Consider the following 10,407-nt stretch of genomic DNA (forward strand, 5'->3'; position numbering starts at 1 on the left):
CAAACGTTAAATTTAAAATAGAATTTTATTTTTGTAAAAAGAAAATAATAAGTAAGAAAGATAATAATAATTTGACCTGTATGTGTTTTAGAAGACTAAGTTTCAGTTTGCCAAAAAAGAAATTGGCTAATTTATTATGTATTTTTAATTTGGCTATAAAGCAATTATAGTATGTTGTAGAATGTGATAAGATCCAATGTAAAAACCTTAATCAAGGATTTAGAGTTTATTATTGAAGAAGAATTTAGGAATGTTTACTATGGTTTAATTTACTGAGGTCAACTACTGTATAGAATGTAGTGAGGTAATGTAGGATTTAGTGATGTTAACTAAGATTTAGGGTTTAGCAATATCAATGTGTAATTAGGGCTTTGGATTTGTTGAAGTCAAATAGAGTTTAGGGTTGAGCAGAGGCAATTAGGATTTAAGGTTTGTTGAAGTCTAAGGTTTAGAGTTAAGTAAAAAAAAAAAAAAAAAATAGTGTCATGAAATCTACGTGAAGAAAAATTATCAAATTATGGTTGAATATTTTAATTGTGGTCTAATTTGATAATATAGAAATTAGTTTGGGTGGTGTTGCGATTATTAATTAATTATATTGGCAGTTGGTATGTTCTTTGATGGAAAGAACACGACTGTTCATAAACTTTATAAAGTTTGGGTCTCAAATTCTGAACACATAATAATAAACAAACACACTTGATTCCATCTGACTTTGTGATTCAAGAATTGGAAATTTTAAATTAAATCAAAGAATTTATTGGCAATGACTAGAGGTACGCAAATTACTAGTTTTATAAAATATCTAATTGTGGTATTAGGGCAAAATTGTCTCTGCCTTGCCATTTCAAAATTTAATTACTGTATATTATTTTGATTAATTGTTTTCAAAAGAAAAATGTATAGTATGAATTTTGGAATAAGTAAGAAAAATCATTGAAATTGAAATTGACGCACCATAAAAAGAGGGAATAATAGAAAATACTCTCAAAAAGAATTCTTCAAATTTGTGTCGTAATTATTCTTCATAATAGCATGATTTTCATGATTCCGCTAGGTTTTCTCAATTTAAAAAAAAAAAAGAAATGGGAAACGAAAAAGTGAAGAAGAACGTGTGTATATATATATATATATGTTATTGAATTTATTTATTTAATGATTATATTTGCATGCAATATAAATTCTTCCGCTGCATATCATATTGTGATTAATATATGATTTATTGAAGAGTAGCCACAACATTCTTGATAATAATTATATTTAAAGAAATCACATAAATATTAATATGATATATTTGTAATTGTTGTAAATTATATAATAAACTTACCCATAGAAATTTATTATGTTATTTACATATAATTAGATTGAAATAGAAAATATTTCTTACTTCTTAATTAGCCTACAGGTATTAAGAAGTAGTATTTTATTTTCTAGTTTCAATACTTTAGTTAATATAGTGAATATTATGTGTGTTAAAATTTTTGCTCACAGGTAGATTTTAATGACACTATGATTCATATTTATTTTGATATGACTTGCATTGGCATGTATTATCATATATTATAGATTTTGATGTGCATATTTAAAGTTGAGTAATGTTAGCATGATTTATTATTTGCAGCAGTAATGATATCTGAAACTGTATCTGAAGTTCATTTGTTAAGTAGTGACAACTATAAAGAATAGAAAGATAAGATTCTCTTTCACTTAGGGTGTGCAGACCTTGACTATGCTCTTCGTAAGGAAGAGCCTCCGGCACCTACGGATGCTAGTTCTCAAGCCGAGGTAGCATTATACGAACGGTGGGAGAAATCCAACCGTTTAAGTATGATGTTCATTAAGTCTCATATCTCATCTAGTATCCGAGGTTCAATTCCTGATTGTAGGAATGTCAAGGATTACATAAAGGCTATTGATGAACAGTTTGAGTCTTCTAATAAGGCACTTGCAAGTACCCTAATGGCACAATTGTCATCCATGAGTCTTACTAGCGTAAGAGGTGTGTGTGAACACATCATGAGGTTGAGAGACATTGCAGCACAACTGAAAGTTTTAGAGGTTGAGATCTCTGACTCATTTCTGGTGCATCTTACACTACAACAAATATGGTCTTTAGCAACGCCAAATTTTGCAACGCCTTAAAACCGTTCTCTTAGATAGTTTTAGACAACGGTTTTTTGTGGTGTTATTGTTGAATTCAATTTGTCATTATTTTATAGCAACAAATTAAAACCGTTCTCTTTGACTATTTTAAAGAACGGTTTTATAACCGTTACTGTAACAACCCTGATTTTCGAGTACATGAGATCTTTTCTGAAAGTACGGATTTCTCCGGAAGATCAGTAAAGGGAACACCTCTGCTATATCATCAAGAATCTCAATCCTCATTATCATTATGTCATCCTTAAGCCAGAACCCAACAACAGGACACGATACCATCTGGGTAATTGTGGACAGGTTGACAAAGTCAGCGCACTTCCTTTTGATTCGAGTTGACTATACTTTAGAAAGGCTGGAACGAATATATATTCAAGAAAACGTACGACTACATGGGATACCTTCGTAAATTGTCTCAGATCAAGTTTCGAGGTTTACTACTAGATTTTGGGGAGTTTTTCAGAAAGCGTTGGAAACAGAATTGCACATGAGTATAGCATACCATCCTCAAATAGACGGACAATCAAAGCAGACAATTCAGACGTTAGAAGACATGTTACGATCATGTATGATAGACAACCAAAGCAGCTGGGATAAGTATTTGCTTTTGGTCAAATTCGTCTACAACAACAGTTTCCAATAAAGTATCGGGATGGCACCATATGAAGCTCTCTATGGAAGAAGATGTCGGACACCATTGTGTTGAAATGACGATGGAGAAGCTAGTGTCTTAGGTCCAAACTTAGTGTAAGAAACTACTGAGAAGATAAAGGAGATTCGTCGGAAGATCCAGACAGCACAAGGCCGTCAAAAGAGCTATGCCGATAATAGACGTAGACCCTTAGAGTTTAGTAAGGGAAATCATGTCTTTCTGAAAGTAACTTCGATTACTGGAATAGGTAGAGCCCTTAAGACTAAAAAGCTTAACCCACGATACATAGAACCTTTCCAAATACTTAAAAGAGTCGGTCTAGTAGTTTATCAAATAGTCCTTCCTCCTTATTTATCAAACCTTCATGATGTTTTTCACGTCTCGCAACTTAAGAAATATATTCCCGACAAGAGTCACGTTTTACAACCAGAGACAGTACAGTTATGAAATGATTTGACATATCAAGCATCACCGGTTCAGATCGTAGAAAGAAGTGATAAGCAGCTAAAAGGCAAGACTGTTCGCTTAGTCAAAGTAGCATGGGAACCAAGAGGAGAGGAAGAGCACACTTGGGAACTGGAAGATAAGATGAAAGCTGATTACCCGCCAATTAACTACGTTTTTAACAACGAATCAGGCTCATATGATAAATAATAGATAATAATTAGGAAGACAAATTGGTAGCGCTCAGTTTCTGGTATGATCTAGACATATTGAAAATTGGGTCGTTACAGTTACCATGAATTATTTTTAAGCAACGGTTTTTTTTTTGTTGTTTAAAGAATTGTACAAAGAAAACGCATTAAAACTGTTGCTGAAATGCTACACTTTAAAACCGTTCTATTAGATGGTCTTAGACAACGATTTTTACAGTGTTGCGGTTGAAGTTCATTTTTTCATTATGCTATAGTAACAAAATAAAATCGTTCTCTTTGACTATTTTAAAGAACGGTTTTACAACCATTACAACAATTGTTTATGAAACAACTATTTTCTAATATTATTTAAATAATTATACAAATTAAACAATGTTTTCAAAATATAATATTTTTTATAATTTATAATAATAATTTTTGAGTATTTTATAAATTCAGTATTTATAGAAAAAATAGTTTAAATTTATATAATTATATGAAATTATAATGACTGATATGTCATTTGCCTTGCAAATTGAAAATAACCTTGAAAAGTATAAAGTATAAGGTTACATGACTTTTGATGCATCCATTTATTAATTTTTTTTTAAATTTACATTCGATTAATCGGGAATGCAAAATTTCAAATGGCTTAAAAAATCACTGCAGGAACCCTTTATTTGAAGGGAATTAAGAAAAATCGTGAATCTGATTCCTGTGCGTTGCATCTATTGTTAATATATAACAAATATTAGAATAATTAAAATAAATATATAACAAATATTAATATAAAAAAATAAAATTAAAATAAGAAAGCAGATTAGAACAGACGCGCGTTCTACTTCCTCTTCTCTTTGAACGCTACTCTTCCTTCCTCCACCGCCCTAACCCACGCCTTCAGAATTAGAGACGTCATCGAACCGCCGTTCACTAGGAAGCCCCAAATCGCACCATCATCGCAAGTCACCAGGAAGCCCTAAATCGAAACTCACCATCGTCGCGCCATCATCGTCGCTGCATCCTTCCCAAAATCGTCGCTGCCTCCTCCTTCCCGGCGTCGCTGAGTCTCTCCTCTCTGCGGCGTCGCTGCTTCTCCCCTCTCTGCGGCTTCAGTGCTTCTCCATTCTCCGCTGCGTCCTTGCGTCTTCTTCTTCGCTGCTTCTCCCCTGTTCTGCCTCGCTGCTTCTGCTTCACTGGGTTGTGCTTTGCTGCTTCTGCTTTGCTGCTGCTGCTTTACTGCATCGGCCGTTTGTGGGTTGTCATCTGTATAAGTGTTCTTCTTCTCTGATTTTTTGTTGCTTAGTTAGGGCTTGATTGGCTGTTGGGTATTTTCTGTTGCTTAGTTAGGGCTTGATTGGTTGTTGGGTATTCTCTGAAAGTGGTGATGTTTATGAACATGAGAAAGAAAGGTGTTGAATGTTGACTGAGTTTCTGTTCTGGTTTGAATGTTGTTCTGAGTTTCTGTGTACAGGAGGATGTTACTTTAAATTTGTTTTTAATTAATTGAAATATTCAATAGCTTAATCGTGTTCATGAGATTGGTTCAGTTGGTTCTAACAGGTTTTTCTACTACTCTTACATAAAAGAAGCAGAATTTTTAACGAACTCAATAGTGAGAAAATCTTATTAGAGTAATCTGAATCAATTCCATGAATACAGTTAAGTGGTTGATTACTCAAATTACTTATTAAAAACAAATCTAAACTATTAGTAATAGTTTCCTTCTTTCTATTGTGCTTAACTGCATATCCATTTTTTAGTACATAAAATTTCTTTTGGGATAACTGAGGCAACTCTATTGCCAACCAGTGTGTGGTTGTGACCCTGTTCGGGTAGCAATACAAGCAAATTTATATAATATTGGGCAGTTGCAATTTTTAACACATCCTGTGATCTGTATTGTTTGGGTGGGAGCTAAAAAGTCTTGTTTTTTTTAAAAGACTGGATTTTGATAATTCTATTGTTTATGTTTATGTTTTGCATCTTTGTTTATCTCTATCCAATGGCTGTTTAGTAGGTTTGCATATAAAATCTATGGGTAATGACACCTCTGTTGTGCCACCATCTGCTATATGCATGCAATGCAGTTGAAGTATTTTCTTTTTCTTCTTTGATTCATTGTGCTATTAAATTATAGAGATATGCTTAGCAGCTTAGCTATGGTTTTTTGTTTTAATTTATTAACCCAATTTTGGCTAGTTGGGTACTGTTTGATTTTTTAGTTATATATCACTTTTGAAAATAAGATTTCTAAAAAATGGTTTTAAAAGTTAATTTTTTTGTTAAAAAATCTGGTTATGAATTACTTATATTTTTATTCTTTGTTGTCATTGTAGTTTGTCTCTTTAAAACCAGAAAAAGGGAATCAAATAGCGGGTCTCTCTGTAGCTGCGACTACCCTAGACATTGAGCTACACTACAGGTGAATCTTTTAATATATTATCTTTTTAAATTTGTTTGAACATTTAATTGTTAAGAATATTTAGTGATTAATTGATTGCTGAAGCTTCTTTGCATAATTTGTTAGATACAAATTGTTAGTCTCATGATTGGTTGAGATGTTCTCTTTTGAACATGTGTGGTTGATTTCTAGAAATCCTTTAGAAGCAATAAGCTCTTGATTGAAAAAAAATCACTTATAGTTAGTCTAAAACATATGTCTGTGTCTTTTATTTTAGTTGACAAAGTAATGGACAAAGGGTGGACTAGTTTACCAAGACATACTGAGGGTTACCAACATGGTGTTAATTCATTTTTGGATTTTGCCTTTTCTAAAGGTAGACCACAAGGACAAGAAATTCTTTGGCCTTGTTCTATATGTAATAACTTTAGTTGGGGGCGAAGGGATGAAGTTTATGATCATTTAATAAGTAAGGGATTTCAAAAAGGTTACACTGTGTGGGTTCATCACGGCGAAAGGATAAGTCACATGGATAGTGATTCCGATGAGGTTGAAGTCCATGAAGGATTTGTCGACGATATTCCTGGGCTGCTAAACGGGACGTTTCGGCATGTGCTTGAATGAGATAAAGATGGTGATGGGCCAAATGAAGATGCAAAAAAGTTTTATAACTTTCTTAAAGAAGGAAAACAAGAGTTATATCCTGGCTGTAAAAAATTTTCGACATTATCATTCGTTATCCGATTGTATTTGTTGAAGACTCTTAATGGTTGGAGCAACGCATCCTTTACTGCTCTACTTGAGTTACTGAAAGAAGCGATTCCTCATTTGAATATTCCTGATTCTTTCAATAAAATCAAGGCAATGGTAAAAGATTTAGGACTTGGTTATAATAAAATTCATTCTTGTCCCAATGATTGTGTTCTGTTCCGGGATACATATAAAGATGATGAATTTTATCCAATTTGCGGAGCTTCCAGGTACATAGAAAATGTTGAGGTAGATACAGAAGTTGATAAGTTGAAGAAAAAATCTATGCCTGCGAAGGTTTTGAGGCATTTTCCCTTGATTCCAAGGCTTAAGAAGCTATTCCTTTGTTCAAAAACAGCTGAATCATTAAGGTGGCACGATGAACATCGTTCAAAGGATGGAAAGTTAAGACACCCAGCTGATGGCCAATCATGGAAAGACTTTGACAGGCTTCATCCCGATTTTGCTAAAGAATCTCGTAACATAAGATTAGGGCTAGCTAGTGATGGATTTAATCCATTTAGAACCTTGAGCATCTCCCATAGTACATGGCCGGTAGTTTTGGTTGCATACAATCTTCCTCCATGGTGTTGCATGAAACCAGAGTATGTCATGATGTCCTTGCTCATCCCTGGACCATGTTCGCCTGGAAAAAGCATTGATGTGTATCTTCAGCCATTAATTGAAGAGTTGCAGGTTTTATGGGAAGTTGGAGTGGAAACATATGATGCTTCAAAGAATAAAACTTTTCAACTACATGCAGCACTTTTATAGACCATAAGTGACTTTCCAGCTTATGCTATGTTATCTGGTTGGAGCACAAAGGGAAAGTTAGCATGTCCTTGCTGTAATTATGACACCTCCTCCTGTTATTTAAAACATAGCCGAAAGATGTGCTACATGGATCACCGTAAATTTTTGGCTATGGATCATCCATATAGGATGGATAAAAGATCTTTCATGGTGATGTTGAATTAAGGTCTTCACCAGCTTTATTAGATGGGGAACAAATTTTTGAAGATTTGAAAGATTTTGACAATGTATTTGGAAAGAAGCAAAAAAATAAAATTGATGGTCCATGGAAGAAAATGTCCATTTTCTTTGAGTTGCCATATTGGAAGCAAAATATATTATGCCATTGTCTTGATGTTATGCACATCAAGAAAAACGTATGTGATAACATAATTGGAACTTTATTAGACATTCCAGGAAAGTACAAAGATCATGCAAATGCTCGTTACGATCTCAAAGATATGGGCATAAGAAAAAAACTACAACCAAAGGAGATAGATGGTGGCAATAAAGCGAAAATTGCTAAGGCTTGTTTTAACCTTACTACTCAAGAAAAAACCATTTTTTTTTGTGAAATCTTGAAGTCAGTAAAATTGCCATCTGGTAGTGCCTCAAATATTTCTCGATGTGTTCATGTTGCTGAGAAAAAGATATCAAGCTACAAAAGTCATGATGCTCATTTTATGTTGCATTATTTGTTGCAAGTAGCTATAAAATGCACAATGCAGAATCAAGTAGCTGGCCCTTTAATTTATCTAGGTTCATTCTTTCGTTCCTTGTGCCAAAAAGTTGTTGAAAATGATACAATAGATCATTTGGAAGTAGATATTAGAGAAATTTTGTGCCAATTGGAAAGAATATTTCCTCCTAGTTTCTTTGATATAATGGTACATTTGCCTATTCATCTGGTAAACGAGTTGAGGTTGGGTGGCCCAGTTCAATTTAGGTGGATGTACCCCATCGAGAGATATCTGTGTAGGTTAAAGTCCTATGTTCACAATAAGAGCCACCCCGAAGGTTCAATTGCTGAAGGATATTTAGCCGAGGAAAGCTTGACATTTTGCTCAATGTATTTAAGTCCTGATGTGGATACAAGGCTGAGTAGGAGGACACAAAATTATGATAATTGCAGTGAAACTGAAGTATGTCATGATAGCTATTTTGCGTGCTTGGGGAGACCAGTTGGTGGAAAGAGGAAAGGGCAACCTTTTTCTCTAGATACCAACTCAAAAATACAAGCTCATCGGTACATCTTATTCAATTGTGATAAAGTTAAAGACTACATTAGGTATTTTTTTTTATATATTTTCCAACTACCAATTCTGTATTAGCAAATTTAACTGACTCACTTTTTACTTACTTTAGTGAGTTCATATGGGTTGATTTTGCTGTTTAGTGCTGCTTTATCCTTGTCAATGGCTGATTTATGCCTTGTTTTGATTGAGCAATGATGATGATGGCCTTATTCTGAGCTGTTTTATTAGTGCTGATTTGATTTTAGTGAGTTCATATGGGTTGATGTTGCTGTTTAGTGCTGCTTTATCCTTGTTAATGGCTGATTTCATGCCTTGTTTTGATTGAGCAATGATGCTGATGGCCTTATTCTGAGCTATTTTATTAGTGCTGATTTGATTTTAGTGAGTTTATATGGGTTGATTTTGCTGTTTGTTTAAATTCAGAAACGTCCTATTTACTGCCATAATGTTGCCGAAATTTCTAAAAATTTGTGTGTTAATTGAACTCCAATTTGTGAATTGAATTTGGTAATTTGTTGCTTTAGTTTTTTTTTCAATTAAATATCTTATAAATCAATAAGAGGGATAGAATATAATTAGTATCTTTGTATAGAGACAACAGTGAAGAAAATACGAGGACCTACACAATGCTTGAAGATTCATGCAAGACAGTTGGAAGATAGAGAAGAAATTACTCTAGATATTGAAGGAGAGGCAATTGGTCCTACTGATGAAGCTGTAAACAACTTGAGCAAATTTTTGGACACAGTGGCAAGGAATTCAGATTTTTGTCCATTAATTTACACAAATTGGAAGGGGACTAAAGATAAAGAAACCATTTGGGAATATGTTCAAGTGAGAATATTATTATTATTTCTTTTAGAAACTATTTGAAAATGTACACATGTATTTTATTCTTACTAGTAAATAATATTTGTGTTTTATAGGCTAAGTTCATTATTCCAACTGAAGGAAAGAGGATAGTCCTTGCTCGTATCAATGACAACTGGAGACGGTATAAGACCACAATCAAGCAAAATCATTTTCTGCCATACAAATGTGTTAATGAAATGCTGAAAAATCGTCCTAAAAGCATACCTGAGAGTCATTTTCGCAAGTTGATTGCTTATTGGAGAACTGAGAAAGTTAAGGTAAGACATGTGCAACTTATTGCAGTCTGTTTATGCAATTATGAGTTATATACATTTATGAGTGAAATATGATAATTTTTTGATAATACTTGTCTCTTGCTATGTAGAAAATGTCTGCACAGAATAAGAAAAATAGGGCACAACAGAAATTTAGCCATCGAAAGGGACCAATAAATTTTGCAAGAATACGTGCAAGATTGGTACAATTTTTTATTCTTTGTGCATTTGTATGTGTATGTGGGGTGCAAGAATACGTGCATTTTTAACTCTATATAAATGCTTGTTGAACTGGACTTATAGGCTACTTCTAAGGAAAATAATGAACCACATACTCAAGCATCAATGTTTGTTGAGACTCGCCAAAGCACAAAGGAAAAATCATTGGATGAAGACACTTTGGATGTTATTGTAAGTATTGGGAGTTAATTTGATTAAAATAGGTTACGAATTTCTTGTGTCTTGGTAATTTGTCCATCATTTGTGGTTACCTTTATGCTTGCAGTTGAGTTAAACAATGCTGATACTATTCTTAATTGCTATTATTTGTTTTGACGTTGTCAAATGATATATTTTTTAAGTCCAAGTGTGTAGTTACTCTTTTTTTATTATTATTTTTCTTCACATTAATATAGGT

At 33.4% G+C, this 10,407-nt stretch overlaps 1 long non-coding RNA gene across 2 annotated transcripts; it reads left to right on the forward strand.

Moving 5' to 3' along the window:
- Positions 4,295-9,769, forward strand: LOC110271789. 2 transcript variants are annotated; one of them, XR_002362481.1, is made up of 4 exons: positions 4,295-4,699; positions 5,781-5,866; positions 9,238-9,477; positions 9,570-9,769. It is a non-coding gene; the product is annotated as an uncharacterized LOC110271789 (long non-coding RNA). The 2 variants fall into 2 exon arrangements; XR_002362480.1 differs by lacking the exons at positions 9,238-9,477; positions 9,570-9,769 and adding an exon at positions 5,972-6,508 and having other exon boundaries at positions 4,298-4,699.

The sequence above is a fragment of the Arachis ipaensis genome, chromosome B05 (assembly GCF_000816755.2).
Source record: "Arachis ipaensis cultivar K30076 chromosome B05, Araip1.1, whole genome shotgun sequence".
Classification (NCBI taxonomy): domain Eukaryota; kingdom Viridiplantae; phylum Streptophyta; class Magnoliopsida; order Fabales; family Fabaceae; genus Arachis; species Arachis ipaensis.